The sequence below is a fragment of the Tamandua tetradactyla genome, chromosome 13 (genome assembly GCF_023851605.1).
Source record: "Tamandua tetradactyla isolate mTamTet1 chromosome 13, mTamTet1.pri, whole genome shotgun sequence".
Lineage (NCBI taxonomy): Eukaryota > Metazoa > Chordata > Mammalia > Pilosa > Myrmecophagidae > Tamandua > Tamandua tetradactyla.
This window is the reverse complement of record NC_135339.1, coordinates 16,908,223-16,933,815: the sequence shown is the minus strand read 5'-3', so window position 1 is coordinate 16,933,815 and position 25,593 is coordinate 16,908,223. Positions and strand designations below refer to the sequence as shown.

General features: G+C 41.3%; 1 pseudogene; it reads left to right on the top strand.

Annotated features, from left to right (window-relative positions):
• Positions 1-4,063: 4,063 nt before the first annotated feature.
• Positions 4,064-11,488, top strand: LOC143653339 (eukaryotic translation initiation factor 2 subunit 3 pseudogene; annotated as a pseudogene).
• The last annotated feature ends 14,105 nt before the right edge of the window (positions 11,489-25,593 follow it).

Here is a 25,593-nt window from a genome sequence, read left to right as displayed (position 1 = left end):
ATTACCAGTGGGAAGTTATTACCAATAACTACTGTCCAGGGAGAAAAGGCTGTGGAAAGCCCTGGGAAAGAGTTACAGAGAGCTGCAGCATCACCCATCCCCACCCCACCCTGCCTGGGACTAACACTAGCATTTTGCAGAAAGAGCTAGAGGGAAATCTGTATTGAAAGAGCTGCTCAGAACATGGCTATAGGCCCTGTGAGCTATCTCGGGGCTGGGGCTTCTAAGCGAGATGGAGAGCAGGCCCCTTTGACCAATGTAAAAGCATGTGATGAGCTCTTTAAGCCTCCTGAAAGATGAAAAACATCATCCTCAAAATTCACAAAAGGTTATAGACACGGTGGGTGCAGGTTGGTGGCTCTGAACCGCCGCTGCCTTGGGTTTCTCTCACATCACAGCCCTAACAACAGCAGGCTGGGGCCAGGATGGCAAGTGGTGGCTTGGGGGATCAGGCTCACTGGTTTCTCTGCCCAGCTGGGGCTCTGTCCCACCATCATGGTTTGAAATGGCCCTTGTTGCATCTGCATTCCAGGCAGCAGCACACAGCAGGGAAGCCCACAGTCTCTGGTACAAAGGACAAATGAAGGAGCCTTTGTACTGTCAATCTCTGCTTGCCAACATCCCTTCTCCCTTCTTTCTTCACCTTTCTCTCTGCCCTGGACTCTGGGAAGTTCACCCCAGCAGACTGAGCCCCCCCGGCTCCTTTTTTGGGATTAACCAATGAAGGGCACAATGGGATTCTGGAGGGTGGGAGGAGAGGCTCTGGAGATGTTTCTTCCCTGCTCCCACTCACCTCACCCTCATGTCTCGTGGGTAGCTGTGTGGTCACCATGATGGCAGTTCCCTCGAGCAACTCCTCCTCCGTGGCTGCAGCTCTCAAGAAGTCTGGAATTTGATTTCCTTGTGTAATCCCCTCAGGCCAAGGGATGGTGAAGGCTTCCTACTGTTGCTGTTGTCTGAGTCTCTCCATTCCCCTGATCTCTTCCCATAACCTGCCCATACCTCTGTTGGTGTTCCCTTCTTACAGCATCGTCATGGAAGCCATTTGGACTAATTTGCTTTCCTGCCCAGACCTTAGTGGAAAATGATGCACAGACACACCTGACCCAGATAGAATAATCTGAACTCTTGAATTCTAAGTTCTGGAGCTTGGGATATCAACCCCTCTCCCTCCTCTCTCCTTGCAGAACTCAGGCTTCTCTTACCACATTTCTTTGTAAATGTGCTCACATGGTCCAGGCGCACAGTTGGAGTATAACACCTACCATCAAGTGAAAAATGACTGTCTCAGTGCTTGCGTGACTTGGCCAGGAGTGGAGGGACCCTTGGGGATGAGAGTGCCTTTCAGAGCATCAATTAAAAGTTCAGGGACCACAAAGCCAACTGTCAATATCCCTCCTCATGCAGGGATCATGTGAGCAGCTTCCGATTTCTGCATGCATACTTCCAGTGATGAAAGCTCCAGTATCTTGTGAATGATTTGCTCTAATATCTCTATCCCTATCATTTCTAACCACAAGACACAGTTGTGACCCTCACACAGGTCAGCCCTTTCTCAGTCCTCCCTGAGCCTTCTTTCTCCAGGCCATCTCACATGTGGCTGTCTCTCTGAGTGACTTTCAGGATGGCCTGGGTTCTTATCTTATCTGGATAAGTGCTCCTACTTATCTTTTGGGTATCAATGGATATGCTATCTCTAGGGAGCTTCCCTGACTACCCACTCCCAACACTTCATCCCTGCGCCATTAGATAATTCTTTCCTTACCGCCTGTACCCCACAAGAGACCTCATTACAGGGTATCCTCAATGTAATTGCTTTTCTCTCCTTGAACATAAACACCTCATACATTTTATACCCTCAATACAGATGCAAGCCTTGTATAAAACACTGATCAATGTAAAAGTTGGACTATCACCTAGTTAACGTACAGGTTATGTTGCTATAACAAACATGCTCACAATTATTATGGTTTAAACAAAGTAAAGATTTAGTTTAGTTTTCTCTCATACGAAGGATGGAAAGATAGTCCAGTGTTGACAGTGTGTCTTGGTAACTTAGGAGCCTCAGGGTTTTTTTATATTTTTACTGTGTCATCCTCATGTTTTTTTTCTATTTCAGCAGTGAAAGATGACTGCTTTAGCTCCTGCCATCACATTTGCATTCCAATTATGAAGAGGGAAGGAGGAAGGAAGTATCCTTGCCTTTTTCTTTAACAGCTTTATTGAGATATAATTCACAGACCATTCAAAGCATACAATTTGTATTTTTTTATATATTCACAGAGTTGTGTAAACATCAACACAATTGATTTTAGAACATTTTCATCCCCACAAAAGAAACCCTATACGGATTAGCAACTAATTCTCCATTCCACCAAGCCCATCAGCTCTAGGCTGCCACTAATCTTTCTGTCTATACAAATTTACCTCTTCTGGACATTTCATATAAATGGAATCATATATGGTCCTTGTGAATATCTTATTTCACTTGGCATAATATTTTCAAGTTTCCTCTATGTTGTAACACACTTCACTGAAATATGTAGATATTCCAATGTGGTGCTTTGTTTCCTTTTATTGCCAAATAACATTCCATTGTATGGATATACCATGTTTCATGTATCCATCCATCAATTGATGAGCATTAGGTTTTTCCCACTTTTGGGCTATTATGAATAATGCTGCTTTGAAATTACATGGATAAAATTTAGTGTAGATGTATGGTTTAATTTCTCTTGGATATATATCTAAGAGTGAAATGGCTAGATCATATGGCAAATCTATGCTCAACTTTTTGTGGAACCACTGAACTCCTTTCACAACATCTGAACCATGTTATGTTCACACCAGCAATGCACAAAGTTTCCAATTTCTCCTCAAACATATCAGCACTTGTTATTTTCTGTTTTGTTTTTTTTATCAGCATCCTAGTGGGTATGAGGTAGTATCTCATTGTGGTTTTGATTTGCATTTTCCTGATGACTAAAGACAGTGAACATCTTTCCGTGTGTTTATTGGCCGTTTATACTTCTTCTTTGGAGAAAGGTCTAATCAAGGTCTTCGCCCATTTTTAAACTGGGTTGTTGTATTTTTTGTTGTTGAATTGTAGTAGTTCTTTATATAGTCTGGACACTAGACATACACAGAAAATATATGGTTTGCAAAAATCTTTTTTCCCATCCTATGGGTTTTCACTTTCTTGGTGGCCTTCGAAGCACAGATATTTTTTTAGTAAGTCAAATTTATTTGTTCTTTTGTTGCTTATGCTTTTGGTGTCACATCTAAGAAAGCTTTGCCTAACCCAAGATCATGAAGACTTACTCCTATATTTTCTTCTAAGAGTTTTGTAGTTTCAGCTCTTATGTTTAAGTCTGATATCCATTCTGAGTTAGTTCTTGCAGATAGTGTGAGGAAGACATTCATCTTTATTCTTTTGTACACAACTACCTTGTTGTCCCAGCACCATTTGTTAAAGAGACTATTCTTTCCCCATTGAATGGTGTTGGCGCCCTGGAGGAATTATGTGTCCTCCAGCTTTGTTTTGCTACTTCAAGATTATTTAGATTATTTGGTGTTCCTTGAACCTTCATATGAAAATTTGTCCATTCCTGCAAAAAATCAACTGGGATTTTGATAGGGATTGCACTGAATCTGTAGATGAATTTGGAGAGTATCACCATCCTAACAATCCCAGGTCTTCTGATTTATGAACATGGATTGTGTTTCTATTTAGTTAAGTCTTTTCTTTTTAACTTCGTCCAATAGAATTTTGTAGTTTTCAGAGTATAAGTTTCACACTGCTTTTGTTAAATTTAGTCCAAAGTATTCTGTTCTTTTTGATGCTATTGTAGATGGAACTTTTTAAAATTTCAGTTTTGGATGGTTCAATGCTAATACAGAAACCCCTTCCTTTTAAAGTAATGAAAAAGAGGGTAAAAATACAAATAGGGAAGAATCTTCTGAATATCTTGCTTTTACTTAGGAGAAGCAGAGTTGGGCAAGCTCAATGAGAAAACACATACACCAGACATATTTGCATGAAGTCCTCTGTCAGTGAGGCAGGATGGAGGAGAAAGACTGCATGGTGATCCGCCCTGCATCTGTCAAACCCAGCTGGCCTCGAAAAAGTAAAGTCTAAGATAACTCAGACACACATCCTTGTGTCATAGGGAGACTCCTGCCATCCTGGAACACAGCCCTGTTCTCCTCCCCAGTGAATTTCTCACAAAGATTTGTTTAGAAAGAACTTATCTCAATCACAGGGAGGAAATAATCCAAGAGGAACATAACATCTATAAAAAGAGGCCCCATGAAAAAAAAAACAGGAAAATGACAGAATAAAATGTTTGATGAATGAACGTCAAGATGGCAGAAACATGTTACTATATAGCAGTTAAAAATTGTGTTCAAGTGAGTAAAAAGTATTTGCAAAATCCCCTTGGGTGAATGCTGAGAAAGGGGGAAAATTCAACTTTCCCAAGTGGAGAATTCTTGATATTCTCACAAGCAGTGGAGACAACCAAAGCAATAAGCTGAACCCCCAATCTTGGGGTTTGTTTATATGAAACTTAATCCCTCAAAAGATAAGCTAAGCCTACCGAAAATTAGGCCTAAGAGTCACCCCCAGAGAACCTCTTTTGTTACTCAGATGTAACTCTCTCTCAGCCAACACAACAAGCAAACTCACTGCCTTTCCCCTGTCTATGTGGGACTTGACCTCCAGGGGTGTGGACCTTCCTGACAACGTGGGACAGAAATCCTAGAATGAGCTGAGACTCAGCATCAAGGGATTGAGAAAATCTTCTGGACCAAAAGCGGGAAGAGTGAAATGAGACAAAATAAAGTGTCAATGGCTGAAAGATTTCAAACAGAGTCCAGAGGTTATCCTGGAGGTTATTCTTACGCATTATATAGACATCACCTTTTTAGTTAAGGTATATTGGAGAGGCTGGAGGGAACTGCCTGAAACTGTAGAGCTGTGTTCCAGTAGCCTTGTTTCTTGAAGATGATTGTGTAATGATAGAGCTTTCACAATGTGACTGTGTGATTGTGAAAACCTAGTGTCTGATGCTCCTTTTATCTACCTTATTGACAGACAAGTAAAACATACGGAATAAAAATAAGTAATAGGGGGGACGGGCCACAATGCCAGAGGACCAGGGTTCGATTCCCAATGCCTGCCCATGTAAAAAAAATAAAAATAAAAAAATAAGTAATAGGGGGAACAAATGTTAAAATAAATTTAGTAGATTGAAATGCTAGTGATCAATTAAAGCGAAGGGTAAGGGGTATAGTATGTATGAATTTTTTTCTGTCATCTTTTTATTTCTTTTTCTGAATTGATGCAAGTGTTCTAAGAAATGATCATGAGGATGAATATGCAACTATGCGATGATATTGTGAATTACTGATTATATATGTAGAACGGAATGACCATATGTTAAGAATGTTTTTGTTTGTTTGTTTTTATGTATTTTTTAAAACTAATAAATAAAAAATTGTGCTCAAATATATCATCATGAGCTTTATAAATGTAGTAAAGCAAATACTTTTACTATGCAAAAGTTCTGAGTAGATACATAGACGCTTAGGGGAGATCTGATAAGACAATAAAGAAGATGAAACATAAGCTGGCAGAGATCTTGAAAAGAGTGGATGGGGAAAGACACATTCTAAAAACGAATGGTACTCGGAAGCAGCAAAAGAACAGAAAGTGGAAAACAAAAAGAGATGGAGAGTTTCTTATTCTAATCATAAAAGATTTAAGTTTGGAGTGAACAAACTATCTACAAGAACAGGGAAAAAAGTATATGGAATAGAGGCAAAATTGATATATCGTAAGAACATACTAGGAATTAAGAGAATCTAATGAAATATTTAAAGACATAATTTAAAGCTCCTGGGAAATGGTAGATTCAAGCCATGAGTTCATTTCCACTCCTTCCCTAAGTAATGTTAATATGATAATAAAGGCCATAAATCATGAGGACATGAGAATGGGGGAAGGGGCAACAGCAGAGAAAAGATGTCAACAAAATTTTGGAAACTGGAAAAGAGACAAATATGTGGTAATGGATAGGAGAAAGAACACTAAGTGCTTGCTTGGGGGAGGAGGTGGCTGAGAATTTAACAATCACGTAGCAGAACCCCGGAAAGGGTTACAAAAATTGGAGGCAGCAAGGAGCTGGTGGTAGAAATGGCTAGTTAAGTAACAAAATCCATTCTCCTTTTGGAGTAATGGAATTGTCATTGGGTGCATCATTGCTCAGCTGGATACTACATTTTCCAGCCTCCCTTGCAAATGGCTGTGGCTACGTGACTAAATAGCAGGGACAACATGGGTGTGGAGGTAACGTGTCATATCTGCGTCCAGGCCTTGACACGCCATGTGTCTACTGCTCTCTGCTCTTTCCCCTTTAGAGAACTGGGACACGGAGGCAACTTCAACCCTGCTTAAACCCTGCTTTGACCATGCAGAGAAAGACCATGTGCTAAGGGACAGCAGAACAACAAAAAGGAAGAAACGTGGGTTCCCGGATGACCATGTGGGGCAAAGCCTCCCACCAAGCTGGGACTGTCTCATTACGAACATGAAAGAAACCTCTGTCTTCTTTGAGTCACTGTTCAATTGTCTTTGTTACAGCCGGCTCAGCCATGACCCTAACTAATGCAATCAGCGTGTAAATAGGAGCTTTGGTTGAAGGGCTGAAGAAAAATCAGCAACGCCCCTGCATTCCTTTCCCCACCCAACTCCATCAGTGAGTATGCTGTCTCCATCTTAGCAAAACACTGGAGGTTTACTGACAGGGACCCCGGGCACAGTAGCCAGGGGATACTGGGTGTTGAAATGAACACAGGTATTAAATAAAGACTATATCACAAACATCAAGACCCCGTCCTGCAGGGCTCTGCTCAGGATGCTGGGAACAGGTTTATCACCGCCACCCCACATCCCAAGGAGATTGCTCTCTGGGGAAACTGAACATCCTCCCCCCAAAAAAGATTTAAAAGTATTAATATACACAACAATCATCCTACAGTGAAGCGCCCCCAGTTGATAAGCCTCACTCATGCACAGACCTTCCAATGAACGTTTTAGTGCCTTATTAAATATACACATAGTGTTTAATATTAAATTGATATTATAATTAATTATATCAATTAATATAATTGACATTATAATTAATATTCTTGAACTGTTTCCAAAAATACTGATATCTGTATCTGCAGATTTTTTAATTTTTTAATTTTTATTTTATTTTTTGGCAAAAAAAGAATAACCGTTTATTAAAGTAGATACAAAATACTTGTTTGTGCAAATTTAATGCTGTTCTACATGCTTTCAGTTTGTGAAACAATTCCTATTATAATGTTTTTGTTAAAATACTATAAATATTTTAATATTTATGAATCTGACTACAGATTTATTTAATATTCACTTGTCAATCACTTAGTTGATCATCTTGAGGGGAAAATACATCAAAGGAATATACACAATTAATAAAAGTTCTTATTATACATGTAGCGTGGAAGCTAAATTTATTTATTACTTTTTACATATTCTAAAAGATATTCAAATGAAGATAAATAGATTCAAACTGGTTGGTAAAATTGGTCTCATGGATGAGGTCTTAAATTTTTTTATATGATAAGAAAATCCAAAATTTTCAATGCTGAGTTTCTCATCATACATTCATCTAAAACTACAGTTAAAAAAAAAACTTATAAAGAAAGATTCTAGATTGGTTAATTTAGGTGCTTTACAGTGGCTTATTACTTAATTAATTGACTGCTAGGGTTTATGTGCTAGAGAAGGAAAAAAATTTTTTGGAGAAAATTCTCTCAGTTATTTAGATCTGGTAAAGAAACAAAGTGAAAGCCAAAGGAAAAAATAGTTGTAAAACTATGTTATTTCTAGCCTAGTTGGTTATGTCTCAATAAACATTTGAAGCATTTTCTTTTTCATAAATGTAAAACTCTGAAAAGAAGGACACATTGGGTGTTTTTCCCAAAATACAGATTTTATAAACATATATACAATATAATATATAGAAGCTGAAATTATGCAAAACCAATAAACAAAACACCACAATAGAGTAAGTGGGTGGAGCATAGAGATTACAAACATCCCACAGCAGTTTTGGGGCTTCCTTCTCCCTTAACCTATTTCATGATTTTATATCTATAGCTGTGGATTTTTACCTTGTTTGCCTTAATTTTAAATTGGGTTATGAAATTTACTGTGCAAACACAGGCTTCACAATGATTACATTTTATTTAAAATGTCAAAAAAATAAAGTGCACCATTCAGTGGCAAAAATTTTAAAAAGAAACAAGCAAACAAATAAAAATATGTGAGCAGTTAGTCAAGGATTTCGAGAAATTATGAGAAATCATCTAACATGAAAAATGGAAGCCAAAACAAATGCTCCTAGGGAAAAACTTGGAAAAGACGGAAATGGTGCAGATAGAAAAAAACTATGCCAAAATCTCAAACTCAAAATAAGGCATCTTTGGGAAGATAAAAGATTTGTCTACACGAAAGAAGGGCAGGCTGTTAAAAATAAAAAAGGAGCAGGACAAAAATGATCCTTTGATAAAAAAAAAATAAGAAGTAGCAGAAATGAAAATTCCCTAGAAGGAATATAAAGCTGTAGAAATCTTCTGGGAACTAGTATGAGAGAAAAAATAGGAGAAAAAAAGGTGAGAAAATTAGAAAACCAATTCCAAGGTCAAACATTTGATAATAGGAATTCCAGAAAGAATTAACAGAAAACCAGGTAAGGGAAAGATGTTTTCTAGATATATAATTCATAAAACCACCTTCCCAGAACTGGCGGGCACAAGTTTCCAGTCTAAAAGGACACATGAAATACCTTGTAAAAGGAATGGAAAAAGATATGCACATAGCACATGAGCATAATACTACAGAGGTCAAGGTATAAAAAGAAACTTCTAGAAACCTATAACCTTCAGACGGTTCCTAGGCCAGACAAGTCCTGAAACCCAGAGGGGCCAGCCTCTCTAAAACATCAACTTTTTCCATCCCCTTATCCCTTATTATCGACAGCTCTTTCCAACATGAAAAGGTTAGAATGGGCATAGCCCAAATACAACTAAAGATTGGGAGAAGGGTCAAAGGGGGAAAGTGGAGTTATATCAGAGAAGATAGGATTTAACAGATGAGTATGCATGCTGAATCATTATATTGATATTTCTTTTAGTCTCCAGTGTTTTGTAGCTGCGAGAAGGAAAAAACTAAAAGTATAGAAATGTAACCAAACTCTGAAATCTGTTCTATAACTAGTTGTGGTGGTGTGCTTTGAATATATTTTTGTATATATGCTATTTTCCACGATAAAAAAAGAAACTTCTACTCTCCAGTTAAGATGGCAGGAGACAAGTCTTGGGGTTTGCGCATATGAAACTTAACCCCACAAAGGATAGGTCAAGCCTACTTAAAATTAGACCTAAGAGTCACCCCCAAGAGAACCTCTTTTGTTGCTCAGATGTGGCCTCTCTCTCCAGCCAAGACAACAAGCAAACTCACTGACCTCCCCCTGTCTACATGGGATATGACTCCCAGGGGTGTGGACCTTCCTGGCAACGTGGGACAGAAATCCTAGAATGAGCTGAGACTCAGCATCAAGGGATTGAGAAAACCTTCTCGACCAAAAGGGGGAAGAGGGAAATGAGACAAAGTGTCAATGGCTGAGAGATTCCAAACAGAGTCAAGAAGTTATCCTGGAGGTTATTCTTACACATTAAGTAGATGTCACCTTGTCATCCAAGATGTAGTGGAGAGGCTGGAGGGAACTGCCTGAAAATGTAGAGCTGTGTTCCAGTAGCCATGTTTCTTGCTGATGATTGTATAATGATATAGCTTTCCCAATGTGATTGTGTGACTGTGAAAACCTTGTGTCTGATGCTCCTTTTATCTACCTTGTCAACAGACAAGTAGAACATGTGGAATAAAAATAAATAATAGGGGGAAGAAATGTTAAAATAAAACAACAGTAATAATAATTTTAAAAAGATGGCAGGAAGCAAGCTGGTGTCACTTTGGGACAACTGCACCTTCCTCGCCAGGATCTCGCCACCTTGGATGTTACCAAGTTGACGCCACTTTCTCACGAAGTTATCAGCAGACAAGCCACAATTGATGTAGGTACAATTGGTCATGTGGCTCATAGGAAATCCACAGTCGTGAAAGCCATTTCTGGAGTTCACACTGTCAGATTCACAAATGGATTAGAAAGAAATAGTACAATCAAGCTTGGGTATGCTAATGCTAAGATTTATAAACTTGATGACCCAAGTTGTCCTCGGCCAGAATGTTATAAATCCCGTGGAAATAGTTCACCTGATGAGTTTCCTACAGACATTCCAGAGACCAAAGGGAACTTCAAATTAGTCTGCCATGTTTCCTTTGTTGACTGTCCTGGCCATGGTATTCTGATGGCTACTGTGCTGAATGGTGCAGCAGGGGTGCGTGCAGCTCTTCTGTTGATAGCTGGTAATGAATCTTGTCCTTGACCTCAAACTTCTGAACACCTGGCTGCCGTAGAAATCAGGAAACTGAAACATATTGTGATTTTACAAAATAAAGTCAGGCTAAAGAACAATACGACCAGATCCTTGCATTTGCACAAGGCACAGTCGCAGAGGAGCTCCTATTACTCCGATTTCTGCTCAGCTGAAATACAATATTGAAGTTGTCTGTGAGTACATGGTAAAGAAAATTCCAGTACTCCCAAGAGGCTTTACTTCAGAACCCCGACTTATTGTTATTAGGTCCTTTGATGTCAACAAACCTGGCTGTGAGGTCAATGCCCTTCAGGAGAGTGTAGCTGGTGGCAGTATTGTGAAAGGAGAATTAAAGGTGGGCCAGGAGACAGAAATCAGACCTTGTATTGTTTCCAAAGACAGTGAAGGAAAACTCAAGTGTAAACCAATCTTTTCCAAAATTGTATCACTTTTTTGCAGAACATAATGATCTTCAGTGTGCTGCTCCAGGGGGTCTTATTGGAGTTGGAACAAAAATTGACCCCGCTTTGTGCCGGGCTGGCAGAATGGTGGGACAGGGGCTTGGTGCAGTTGGAGCTCCACCTGAGATCTTCACAGACCTGGAAATTTCCTATTTCCTCCTCAGATGCCCTCTGGGTGTCTGCATTGAAGGTGATAAGAAAGCAGCAAAGGTGCAAAAGCTGTCTAAGAATGAAGTGCTCACGGTGAACATAGGATCCCCGTCGACAGGTGGAAGCATTGGTGCAGTCAAGGCTGATCTGGGCAAAATTGTTTTGACTCATCCTATGCGCACAGAAATAGGAGAAAAACAGCCCCTAGCTGAAGAGTTGAGAAACATTGGCGTTTAATTGGTTGGGGCCAGGTAAGAAGAGGTGTGACCGTCAAGCCAACAGTAGATGACGACCGAAGAATTCCAGTTAAATACATTTGGATCAAGTTGGAATTTCTCTTAACAACGTAGGGGTATACTTTCAAAACAATACTGAGGAATTAATTTCACAGCTCATTACCTCAGTAGTGGCTGTAAGGTTATTCTCATTATTGGGATATAAAAATTTAGCCTCTAGTGGGCCACGGTGGCTCAGCAAGCAAGAATGCTTGCCTGCCATGCCTGAGGACCCGGGTTCGATTCCCGGTGCCTGCCCATGTTAAAAAAAAAAAAATTTAGCCTCTAATACTCAAATAATATCTACAATAAATGTAAAAATTGGCATAATATTGGATTTAATCTACATTTCAATAGAAATGAATCATGCCCAAATAATGTCTAATTTATACCTCAGTGCAGGTTTGAAATGAAACTGTTTGCTACAGTCAGCTTTTGCTATAGCATACTGTTCTAGTTTGCTAGCTGCTGGAATGCAACACACCAGTGATGGACTAGCTTTTAATAAAAGGGGATTTATTTTGTTAGTTTTTCAGAGGAAAGGCAGCTAACTTCGACTGAGGTTCTTTCTTACTCGGGAAGGCACAGGGTGATCTCTGCTGGCCTTCTCTCCAGGCCTCTGAGTTCCGACAACTTTCCCCAGGGTGATTTCTGTCTGCATCTCCAAAGGCCTGGGCTGAGCTGCGAGTGCCGAGATGAGGTATGCTGAGCTGCTTGGGCTGTGCTATGATATGCTCTCTCATTTAAGCACCAGCCAATTAAATCAAACATCATTCATTGCAGCAGGCACGCCTCCTAGCCTACTGCAGATGTCATCAGCAACAGATGAGGTTCCCGTACCATTGGCTCTTGTCCACAGCAACAGAACTAGGTGCCTTCACCTGGCCAAGTTGACACCTGAATCTAACTACCACAATGACATGGATGAAGATTGGGGGCAGATAAGGAATGTCATGCTCTCCTGTCCGTATCACCCTCCCTCTTTACCTCTTTTTCTCTCCCTCCTCTTTCTTTTCTCTTTTCCTCTCTTTTTCTTTTTCTCTTTGTTTTGCTCCCTTTCTCCATTTTTCCTTTTCTTCCCCCCGCTTTCCTTAAAAAAAAGGGAGTGGAAGTTTGATGAGAAAAAGAAGTCAAGAATCAAAAGGACATGGGACTGGGTGGGCCATGGTGGCTCAGCAGGCAGAGTTCTCGCCTGCCATGTCAGAGGCCTGGGTTCGATTCCCAGTGCCTGCCCATGCCAAAAAAAAAAAAAAAAAAAGGATATGGGACTTCCTGATTAAACCATTGGAATCTAGCATGCAAGATAAGGATGACTTCAAATTCATAGGGTATTAATGGGCACAAAGTTCCTGTTTGAGGTGCTGGGAAAGGTTTTGGCAGTGGATGGTGGGGATGACAGATGACAGCACAACATCGTGACCATAATTAACAGCACGGAATTGTATATACGTGAAAGTGGTCAAAATGGGAAATGTTACGTTGTACATATATATGAGCCCAATCAATTTTTTTAGTTCAAAAAGGAAAAGCTTCTAATATGAAATTAGATATCCAGCCAAAATATAAGTCAAGTGTGTGGGTAGAGATATTTGCTAGAGATGTTTGCACACATGCAAGACTTTTAAAAAATATATATACCTCCCAGGCCTCGTTTCTCAGGAAACTACTGGAGGATGTATTCCAGAAAAATAAAGGGAGTAAACCAAGAAAGAGGAAGACGTGGGATCCAGGAAACACAAGAGAGGGGCAGTGAGAATGTCCATGGTGAAGGCAGATTCCCGGGGGGCAGCTGCACGGATCGGCCAACAGGTCGGAAAGTGCCAGGTTAGGAAAGAGATCACCCCAGGATGATTAAATTTACAGAACACTTTATGCAGAGATATGAACTCCCAGCAGAGATTTGGGGACAAAATATATATACTATCAAAAATACATATTATGTTGAATGAATCAAGAAAAAATTATTAACTCCAAGGAAATTTTTTAAATGCGCAACATAGGAGAAATAATTATACTATACTAACTATAGTATACATTCAGGTCAATATGACCTGAAAAACCACTGAAAGTGGGTGCCTCTGGAGGGGGAGAACAGGATGCCCTTTCTCATAAGTGTTGTAGACCCAATTCACTATTTAAAGAGTGTAAGCATGAAGAACTTTGATAAAAGTAAAACTAAATGCAAACTAAATTCAAATTAACGAACTGGCAGAATTCTGCTTCCACCATGACAGATCAGACTTACCCTCTTGATATAAATATCTAGAAAATTGGACGAAATATACTACAGACACTGGACAAGAGCATGGTGGCCTCGCTGAGTGAAAGACTAGGGATTGGTGTTCTGGAAGAAAAAAAAAACAAAACATTGAGGTGATCCTGGCACTTGCTGCTACATTTGTCCCTGAGCACATTGGCCAAATCGCAGATTGGAGCAGACTAGCAGCCAAACAGAAAATATAGGTTTTGAGAAAGTGTCACCTGGTAGGGAAAATAATACTGGAGTTCATTGTACCAAGGCAGTGAGTAATAGAGAAAAGAGTACAAAGTCTGATGTTCTGCGTAAACTTTTCTGCTGAAACATTTGACCGTCTATAAACTGTGCTTACATGAGATGAAAGGCTTGGAAGAACAAACAGAAAGTGGTTGCTAAGTGGCTGAACAGATAAGCAGGTGTCCTGGCAATCTCAGCATCCAGGAAAGAGTCAAATTGGAGTTCGAAGCCCACCCAGGAGGAGTTGTGTTTCCACATACCAGCAATGAATAAACCGAAGAGGAAATTAAGAAAATGATTCGATTTACAATAGTACCTAAAAAAATAAAATATCTAGGGGTAAATTTAACCAAGGAGGTCGAAAGGTTACAAAATATTGTGAGAGAAATTAAAGACCTGAATAAGCGGCATGACATCCTATGCTCATGTTCCTCAAACTCAAGTGGAATGGAAAGGGGTCCCAAGTGGCCGAAACAATCTTGGAAAAGAATAAAGTTGAATGTCTCACACTTGTGATTTCAAAACTCACTACAAAGCTACCAACAATCAAAAACAGTGTGGTACTAGTATAAGGATAGTGAAATAGACCAGTGGAGTAGAATTGAGAGTGCAGAAATGAACCTACACATCTGTGCTGGTTTGAAAGGATGTGTGTCCCCTAGAAAAGCCATATTTTAATCAATTTCCCATTCCCTATTTAATACTGTATGTTTGAAACTGTAATCAGATCATCTCCTTGGATGACGTGATTTAGTCAAGAGTGGTAGTTAAACTGGATTAAGTGACGACATGTCTCCACCCATTTGGGTGGGTCTTGATTAGTTTCTGAAGTCCTATAAAGGAGGAAACATTTTGGAGAATGAGAGATTCAGAGAGAGCAGAGAATGCTGCAGCACCACAAAGTAGAGCATCCACAAGCCAGCAACCTTTGGAGATGAAGAAGGAAAACACCTCCTGGGGAGCTTCATGAAACAGGAAGCCAGGAGAGAAAGCTAGCAGATGACGCTGTGTTCACCATCCGCCCTTCCAGATGAGAGAGAAGCCCTGACTGTGTTCGCCATGTGCCTTCTCAGGTGAGAGAGAAACCCTGAACTTCATAGGCCTTCTTGAAACACGGTATCTTTCCTTGGATACCTGTGATTGGACATTTCTATAGACTTGCTTAATTGGGACATTTTCTCGGCCTTAGAACTGTACACTAGCAACTTTTTAAATCCCACTTTTTGGAAGCCATTCTGTTTCTGGTATATTGCATTCTGGCAGCTAGCAAACTAGAACAACATCTATGCCAATTGATTTCCAAAGAAAGTCCAAATGTATTAATGAGAAAAGATAGTCTCTTCAACCAATGGTGCTGGGAAAAGTGGATCTCCAAGTGCAAAGAAATGAAAACGACCCTTTACCTCACCCCATAAACACAAATGAACAAACAGTGGAACAAGGACCTAAATATAAGAGCCAAACCCATAAAACTTCTTAGAAGAAAACTAAAGGGAAAATCTTTGTGACCTTGGATTTGGCAATGGATTCTTATATACGATACCAAAAGCATGAGCAACAGAAGGAAAAATAGATATTGGACGCCATCAAAAATTAAAATTTGTATGCATCAGAGGACATTATCAAAAAAGGTGGAAATCCTACAGAATGGGAAAAATCTTTGGAAGCCATATATCTGATAAGAATTTAATATCCAGAATATATAAAGAACTCCTATAACTCAACAACAACAAAAACAGTCCAATTAAAAAATGGGCAAAGGATTTGAATAGACTTTCCTCCAAAGATATACAAATGGCCAACAAGCATAGGAAAAGATGCTCGACATCATTAGCATTAGGCAAATGCAAATTAAAACCACAGTGAGCCCTCTCTATGCCAACTCAGCAGGTGAACTCACAGCCCTTCCCCCTACATGGGACATGACTCCCAGAGGTGTAAATTTCCCTGATAATGTGGGACAGAACTCCTGGATGAGCCAGGACTCGGCATCATGGGATTGAAAAAGACTTTTTGACCCAAGTGGGAAGAGAAAAATGAGACAAAATGAAGTTTCAGTGGCTGAAGGATTTCATACAGAATTGAGAGGTTATCCTGGAGGTTATTCTTGCACATTATATAGACATCACCTTTTTAGTTAAGGCATATTGGAGAGGCTGGAGGGAAGTGCCTGAAAATGTAGAGCTGTGTTCCAGTAGCCATGTTTCTTGAAGATGATTGTATAGTGATATAACTTTCACATTGTGACTGTGGGATTGTGAAAACCTTGTGGGAATGAAGAGAAAGGGAGAAATATTCAACTTCCCCATTTGGAGAATTTCTGATATTCTTGTAAGCAGTGGGAACAACCAAATCAATAGGCTGAGCCCTTGATCTTGGGGTTCACCCCTATGAAACTTATCCCTGCAAAGCATAGGCTAAAATTGGGCCTAAGAGTCACCCCCAGAGAACCTCTTTTGTTGCTCAAAGGTGGTGTCTCTCTCTGTGCCAACACGGCAAGTGAACCCACTGCCCTCCCCCATCTACGTGGGACATGACTCCCAGGGGTGTAAACCTCCCTGGCAACTGCAGGACAGAAATCCTGGGATGCGCCAGGACCTGGTATCAAGGGATTGAGAAAAACTTCTTGACCAAAAGGGGTAATAGAGAAATGAGACAGAATAAAGTGTCAGTGGCTGGGAGATTTCAAACCAAGTCAAGAGGTTATGATGGAGGTTACACATTATATAAATATTCCTTCTCGGTTTATGGTGTATTGGAGAGGCTGGAGGGAAGTACCTGAAACTGTAGAGCTGTGTTCCAGTAGCCTTGTCTCTTGAAGATGATTCTATTATGGTATAGCTTTTACAATGTGACTGTGTGATTGTGAAAACCTTGTGTCTGATGCTTTTTTTATCCAGGGTGTGGCCAGATGAGTAAAAAATATGTATAAAAAAATAAACAAATAATAAGGGGAACAAAGGTTAAAATAAATTGAGTAGATGGAAATACTAGCGGTCAATGAGAGGGAGAGATAAGGGGTATGGTATGTATGAGTTTTTTCTTTTGCTGGAGTGATGAGATTGTGAGTCATTGATTGTACACAATGTATGGAATGTTTGTATGTTGTTTTTACAATAAAAATATTAAAATTTAAAAAACCCACAATGTGATACCACTTCATTCCCACTATCATGGCTAATATATATATAAAAAAAACAGAAAATAAGTGTTGGCAAGGATGTGGAGAAATTGGAACACTTGTGCATTGCTGGTGGGATATAAAATGGTGAATCCACAATGGAAAACAGTCTGGCCATTCCCCAAAATATTAAGCATGAAATTACCATTTGACGTGCTAATTCCACTTCTAGATATATACATAAAAGAATTAAAAGCAGGAACTAGAGGGCAGGCCACAGTGGCTCAGCAGGTAAGAGTGCTTGTCTGCCATGCCCAAGGACCCAGGTTTGATTCCTGGTGTCTGCCCATGTAAAAAAAAAAAAGCAAGAACTAGAATAGGTATTTGTACACCATCGTCCATAGCAGCATTGTTCACAATAGCCAAAAGGCAGAAACAACCCAAGTATTGAACAACACAAGAATGGATAAACAAAATGTGTTTTATACTCACAGTAGAATATTTTTTCCACTGTAGAAAGGAATGCAGTTCTGATACATGCCACAGCATGGGTAAGGCTTGAAAACATGCTGAGTGAAATGAAAAGACACGAAAGGACAAATATTGCATGACCCCATGTATATGAAATATCTAGAATAAGAGTTGTTACTTAAAAGAGCACAGTTTTTCTCTAGGGTGATGGAAAGTTTTGGTAGTGGATGTTGATGATGGTGACACAATTATATGAGTGTAATTAATATCACTGAATTGTGTGCTTAAAATGGTAAAAGTTGACTATTTTGTGAGCTGTAGATCTAAACCTGTATCTATAACAATATTTAATTGTTATCTGCCATGATAACAATTAAACAAACAAAAAAGGGGTAGCCCTGGTTCTCCAGAATCTGAATCCTCTTTATTAACAGCATCCAAGGATAATTCATGTCTTCCCAACACTCTTGAAGGAAGTCCCTTGGAAACAGTACGTGCTCCCTCCACACATGCCACCTCCTCCCTCCAGGTCTTTACGGAAGTTTAAACAAGACCTTTTACAACTAGTGTTTTGATGCCATACCGAGTATGGCCAGCAGATGACACTGTTTCGCTTTCCTGGCTCACTCCTCACACTCGCAAGCTTTAAGGGAGAACAGTTGGGTTTTTTCCCTTCTCCAAGCTCTGCTGTGTCTCCGGAAGGTCCATTGCTCCCCTTGGAAGCACTCATCCTTCCACTCCCGTGCTGAAGAAAAGGTACTGAGCATCTGCAGAAGGTCCCGTTTTAGACCTGGTCGGGGAGGCGAGCACGTGGATATGCAAAAACAACACTAGCCTGTGAAATGCCTCGCCTGTGATATGGTGGTCTGGGAAGGCATCTTCAGGCTTACGTGTTCAGCTGGGGAAACTGAGGCTCTGAGAGGCAAAGTGAGGTGCTCAAGGTCACACAGCAAGGTCAGATTTTCTGACTCCCAGTTCAGCGCACTTTCTGCTTTACCACCATGTTAGCAATCAGACAAATTGCTACCCTAAAGACAAAAATGCTACCCTGCTGCCTATGTTGCAGACAGAAGACCTGAAAGTTAAAAAAATAATCCAGCTGGAGACCCAGTTTCAAATCACCGTGCCTGCCCATGCAAAAAAAAAATCCAAAATGTTGTACTGTACCTACTAAAGGAATAACAGAAAGAGCAGGGTATACTATGGGGGCTTTTGGGGTGTGGGGTGGGGGTGGGGAGTGCAGTGGGATCTGTGGAGTCAGGGAAGGCTTCCTGGAAAGAGAAGCCCTTACCCATGAAGAAGTCAAGATGTGTAAAAGAAAAGGAGCAGTGGTAGAAATTCTAGTACAGGAAGGCAAATGAGTAGTCTGAGCCTGCTACTTTCACCTCCTTCCAGTCTCCAGCACCCATGCCCATGGCAAGCATCATTAACCAATTGTTTGCCTCTGTCCTCTTAAACTTGCAGTCTGCCTGGAATCCATCAGAGCGCAGGACTGACTCAGGGCGGTGCCTGCCAATCAGCAGGAGACAGCACCCAGGATGAAGTTTTCTTGCTGGTCCTCTCCCTGCTTTCCTGCCCACTGAAGAGCTGTCATTTGTTGTGTGCCAGGTAATCGGTGCTGAGCCTTCATATGCACTTTCATCTAGTTTGCTTGGCCATAAGGTCCTGAAATAGGGGAAGCTGAGGCACAGAAGTGTTAAATTCCCAGAGGTGTCAGAGCCAGGATTCACGTCCAAGCCTGGCTGTCTCCAAAGCCCTTGCTCGGAAGCCCATGCTGGGAAGTTGGGATGAGTCGGTGGAGAGGCAGGGCTGTGGTTTAGGCTGTGTTTGCAAGACTAACGAGGCAAAGTGGAAACTAAGTGCTGGAGAACAGACAGCATTAAAGATGCTTTTATTTGCTCATGCATTCCTTCCACATGCATTTTTATTAAGTATATACATGCCAGACACATTCTAGGTGCTGGGACTATAGCTGTCATCAAAAGTGACAAAAACCCAGTCCTCGAGGTGCTTGCATTTTGATTGGGGCAGACTAACAAATAAGTGAATGACATAGTATGCCAGGTGATGTTATGTGCTGTAAGGAGAAATAAAGGCTGGAGAGGGAGAGGGAGTCCCGGGGGAGGGGTGAGAGAACCCCATAGAGTTCTATGGTAATTAGAGTCTGGGAGACAAGGGGCCACCTGGGGACCTGAGCTTCTCAGAGTGACTGAGGCAAATAAGGATAAAGACCCAAATGGGATGGGTCCTGATGCTCTCAAGGCAAATAGGGGTGGCATGTGCAGTCTTGGGGCAGGAGAGAGGGGGGCTTTACCAGGAACACACAGAGTTCTGGAGGCTTCTTCACTCTTGCGGCAGGTGCCATGGCCAGTGGATGCGGCAGTCTTTTCCAGGGTGCACACAGCTCTTGGGGCCCCCTCCTACTCTGACAGGGTATGGAGGCAGTGTCATTCATACATCATACCTTTATTAACAGGATCATTCTCACTGTTCAGGGGTTTCTGCCCTTCGCCAACATCCAGCCCCACTGATGGGAGTGAGGGAGGCCATGAGCCGCAGCAGAGAATATGGAGACTGGGGTTTGTCCCTATCCACAACGAGTTTAGTGTTAAGATTGGGGTGCAACAAGCAGTGTGGACAACCTAAGCTATAGGCTGAGCCCCCAGTCTTGGGGTTTGTTCATATGAAACTTAACCCCACAAAGGATAGGTCAACCCTACTTAAAATTAGGCCTAAGAGTCACCCCCAAGAGAGCCTCTTTTGTTACTCAGATGTGGCCTCTCTCTCCAACACAACAAGCAAACTCACCACCCTCCCCCTGTCTACGTGGGACATGACTCCCAGGGGTGTGGACCTTCCTGGCAACATGGGACAGAAATCCTAGAATGAGCTGAGACTCAGCATCAAGGGATTGAGAAAAACTTTCTCGACCAGGAGGGGGAAGAGTGAAATGAGACTAAGTCTCAATAGCTGAGAGATTCCAAACAGAGTGGAGAGGTTATTCTGGAGATTAGTCTTATGCATTAAATAGTTATCACTTTGCTAGTCAAGATGTAATGGAGAGGCTGGAGGGAACTGCCTGAAAATGTGGAGCTATGTTTCAGTAGCAATGTTTCTTAATGATTATTGTATGATGATATAGCTTTCACAATGTGACTGTGATTGTGAAAACCTTGTGTCTGACGCTCCTTTTATCTACCTTGTCAACAGACGAGTAGAACACATGGAATAAAAATAAACAATAGGGGGAACAAATGTTAAAATAAATTTAGTTTGAAATGCTAGTGATCAATGAAAACGAGGGGTAAGGGGTATGGTATGTATAATTTTTTGTTTGTTTTTGTTTTATTTTTCTGTTGTCTTTTTATTTCTTTTTCTAAATTGATGCAAATGTTCTAAGAAATGATCGTGTTGATGAATATGCAACTATGTGATGATATTGTGAATTACTGATTATATATGTAGAACGGAATGATATGTTAAGAATGTTTGTGTTTCTTTCTTGTCATTTTTTTAATTTAAAAATTAATAAGAAATTAAAAAAAAAAGATTGGGGTGCAAAATGATGGTCACTGGGCCTGTGAAATAACCCCAGGTGCGTGTTGCTGATAGCACAGTGCCTACTGTGTGCCCAAGCTTCTAGACATATCAGTCAGACTTTCAGGAAAATAAAAATGCAAAAGGAAACTGGCCTTGCCCTGCCAGAAAACCTTCAGGTCATTCATCGGGTATATAAGCAATATGGAAGGGATTTGAGTTGGAGGAAGAAATGTCATCCTGCATAATGGGGTTGATGCGGGCATTGGAACCCTCACGGCCAATTCCTCCAGGCCCCTTCCCCCAGCTGCCCCAGAGTGTTCCAGCACTTTCTGGAGGCTTTGGTGCTGCGCTGAGACCACGAGTGGACTTGCCTTTGGAAACATTCCTACATGAGCACCAGGGGCCTGGGGACACCCCAGGAGGACATTACACCCAGTGCACACTCATGGCTGTATGTATGTCCACACGCGTGCTCCCAGCTGTCTCCTTTTCCCGAGGCATCTGTGCCAGTTATCAACTTATTACCTCTCAACTCCAAGTTCCCCCTTCAACACCTGCTCTCGAATAACTGGCTGAATCCTTTGGGCATTTCCTCTTTTACAGCAAGTGTGATGCTTGCTCAGAATAGGGCATCGGAAGAACATTGCAGGAGGAAGGAAGGGGCTTCGGCTGGTCAGGCAGCTGTAGGGACATCTGGCCCACACCCCTCAGCACCAGTGCAGTGACCACCTGCCCAAGGTCCTCCCAACACGATGCTGCACCCTCGGGGCCCACCGTCCACGCTGGCACCCTGACTCACTCAACACCCCCCTCACCCACCCACGTGCTTGCTCAGCAGCTGCAGACCAGCTCCGCTGCAGGTCACCCAGCAAGCTTCTCTGCCATCCGGTGGGCACAACTGTACCTTCTCCAACAAGGCCTGGACCCCAGCCTGGGGGCGGGGGGGGGGTTCCCTCCAACTCTGTCTTTCTTTGGGTTCTCTTCCTCACTGGTAGGGAGAGTAGCCCTATAGGGTTCTGTTTCCATCATATACGTATTTTTTTATACATATTTTTAAATCATAGCTTAATAATTCTTTATCTTAAACTGCTAATTGGGATCAGACTGATGCAGGTTTTGGGGCCCCTAAAATGTCAGGGTCCACTATACTTAGTCTCAAAGAAAAGTAGAAGATAAAACTCACAGCACAATACCTAGCACATGGCAAATAATAACTCTAAGCAGCTATTTTTATTATTACTATTATCATATATTGGAAATGGATGATCAGTCTCCCTGTTATCGCCAAAGGTTGACTGGTCTGGAAATTCCCTCTTACCTTTTAAGCTTGAGCTGCATTCTCTCCTAGAGTCACAGTAAAACAACAAATAACCATGTATGACCATTTATGGAGCACACATTTTACATAAAGAGTGTACCAAGAGTTTTTATATATACTATTAACCCCATTTTACAGAAGAAAGCAGATTAAAGGAGTTAGAAACTTGCCCAAGGGTTACAGCCAGCCCAGGGAACAGCTGGAATTTGAACCAGGTAGATCAAATTCCAGAGCCCACGCTCTCAACTACCAACTGTGTCTCGTCCTAGTAACATCTATTGCTGTGCCAAGCTCTGTGCTAAGTGACGCATGGTAGTTGGAAATGTGCTTTTCGTAACAACTGTGTTTGGTAATTGGTGCTTTTATTCCTATTTTATAAATACACAGACTAAATTTCTTACCCAAGATCAGTCGGCTCAATGAGTGTTGAAGGTGGGATTTGAAATTGGCACTGTGACTCCAGAGCCCACCTCTGTAACCTCTGTGGTGTGCTGCTTCCCTGACTCACGTGACAGACATGACGGTGGGGTGAGAAGGTACCTAGACCTGGGGACCATGACAGGTGAGACAATGGAGAGCACACTGTGCTTGAGTGACATCCAGTTCCACCTGCTCCCAAAACTGCCGTATGTGTTAACAAGCAAGAAAGCAGGCAAGCCAGCAGCGTGCTTCCATCCCCGTGTCATCATCCTGCTGTACCTAGTAATGGAGGTAGGACGATCTGCGGGCACCTCCAAAGGCTGGTTTTGAGGGGTCCCATGTTTATCTCCAACATTCCCCATTGGGGTGTTGGTACTTTTTATTGCCAATCAAGTGATGAGCCAATACCTTAGAATTAAACTGAGCTGGGGCTTTGATGAGATTCTCTTATGAAAACTCCAAATGCCTGAAAGGAACGTTCCTGCAGAGAAGGCCAACCCACATCCCTTCTGAAGTGTGTCAAGGGAGTCCCTGCAGGCAGAGCCAAGATTTGCTTTGGGAGGAACTTTGCGAGTTCACTTAACAGTGCAACGAATAGGTAATGGAGGCCCCACGTTCCGCACCATAGAGTGTAACAGCAATAAAAATTAACCTGGGAAAATTGTAAGGCAGGTATGTGGACTGTATTTGGCTATTAAAAAAAAAAATCTGCAGTACATCTAATTTTGAGCAATGGACCTTGCTAAAGTGGTTGTGAAATGTATACCTAGGTAACTAAATAAGGTGATTTACTATTCATCATCATTTTCTATAATCTCTCTAAAGTTGGGGGATGTCTACCAAAATGATTATTTCAGATTTGGAATTGGAAGTAATCAAATAATGGCACTGTCTGTCTATGAAGACCACTCCTGGTCCGTGACATAAAAAAATCACTGATATGCATCCAAGAGAAAGCTTTGCTTTCTGTTCCTTAGTGCAGGGCAGATGGCCATGTGATGTTTGGCATACTTAGCAGCCTGTGCAGCACAGACACTGATTTCAGAATGAAGTCTGGGTGGTGGGCTGCACAGCGCCTACTGGTTGAGTAGGCCAGCAGGAAAGCAACCCAGTGCTCATCCAAAAGTGGTTTCAAGTCATTAAAGGTAAAGTTAAAAATGGAAGGAGCCAGGGCACATCCTTGTTTCACCCAAGTGGAAAACATGAACAACATTGTTCCTATTTTCCTCTACATATCATGTCAATGACTGGAGAAGGGTCAACAAAAACACACACCATTTAATACATTTCTGGGCAGACTTGGCCACAAGATCCTATAAATGATAGCAGATGCTTCTGCTCATATGGGCGGTGCACACAGAAGATCAGATTCACTTATTATTCAGCCAAAGCCAAGCTGATGAGGCTTGTCTGTGCATGCTGGAGCAGGGTGACTGCCCTAGGCTTGGTACTGAAAATCCCGTGTCCTGGGCAACCTTTCAGTCCCTGGCAAACCGGGACAGTTGGTCACCCTGGCCAGAGGCCTTCCCCACAGCCTGGTAATCCCTGGATGTCCACTCACTTTTAGGAATAAGGCTCAAAACACTCACTGGAAGCTCAGTGTGAACCAGGGGGCGTGTTAATTTGTGGAGTTGGCTGAAGATTGATTGAGCATCAGGTCAGGTTTTGCACTGAGGGAACCAGCAAATATCAGTAGTTGGAAGGCCTTTGTTTGCAATGCTCCTGGGCTCTGCAGACGGATCCTCTTGTTCCCAGGTTGTGGATCACAAACTAGTTCCTTATTCCTGGGGTGACTGTGGGGTCCCACCATTCAATATGCAGATTTTCACTTATTTTTTTTTGGATCTCTTTTTTTTCAATTTATTTATTAATTTAAAAAATAAGAAACAAAATAAAACAACATACATAATCAGTAATTCACAATATCATCACCTAGTTGCATATTCATCATTTCTTAGAACATTTGCATTAATTCAGAAAAAGAAATAAAAAGACAATAGAAAAAGAAATAAAATGAACACAAGAAAGAAGAAAAAAATTATACCTATCATACCCCTTACCCCTTGCCTTCATTGATCACTAGCATTTCAAACTAAATTTATTTTAACATTTGTTCCCCCTATTATTTATTTTTATTCCATATGTTCTACTCGTCTGTTGACAAGGTAGATAAAAGAAGCATCAGACACAAGGTTTTCACAATCACACAGTCACATTGTGACAGCTGTATCATCATTCAATCATCCTCAAGAAACATGGCTACTGGAACACAGCTCTACATTTTCAGGCAGTTCCCTCCAGCCTCTCCATTACATCTTGAATAACAAGATGGTATCTACTTGATGCATAAGAAAAACCTCCAGGATAACCTCTCAGCTCTGTTTGGAATCTCTCAGCCATTGACACTTTGTCTCAATTCACTCTTCCCCCTTTTGGTCAAGAAGGTTTTCTCAATCCCTTGATACTGAGTCTCAGCTCATTCTAGGGTTTTTCTCAATCCCTTGATGCCAAGTCTCAGCTCATTCCAGGATTTCTGTCCCACGTTGCCAGGAAGGTCCACACCCCTGGGAGTCATGTCCCACGTAGACGGGGGAGGGTGGTGAGATTGCTTGTTGTGTTGACTGCAGAGAGAGAGGCCACATCTGAGCAAAAAAAGAGGTTCTCTTGGGGGTGATTCTTAGGCCTAATTTTTTTTTTTTTTATTAATTAAAAAAAATTAACTAACACGACATTAGAAATCAATCCATTCTACATATGCAATCAGTAATTCTTAATATCATCACATAGGTATATGGTCATCATTTCTCAGTACATAT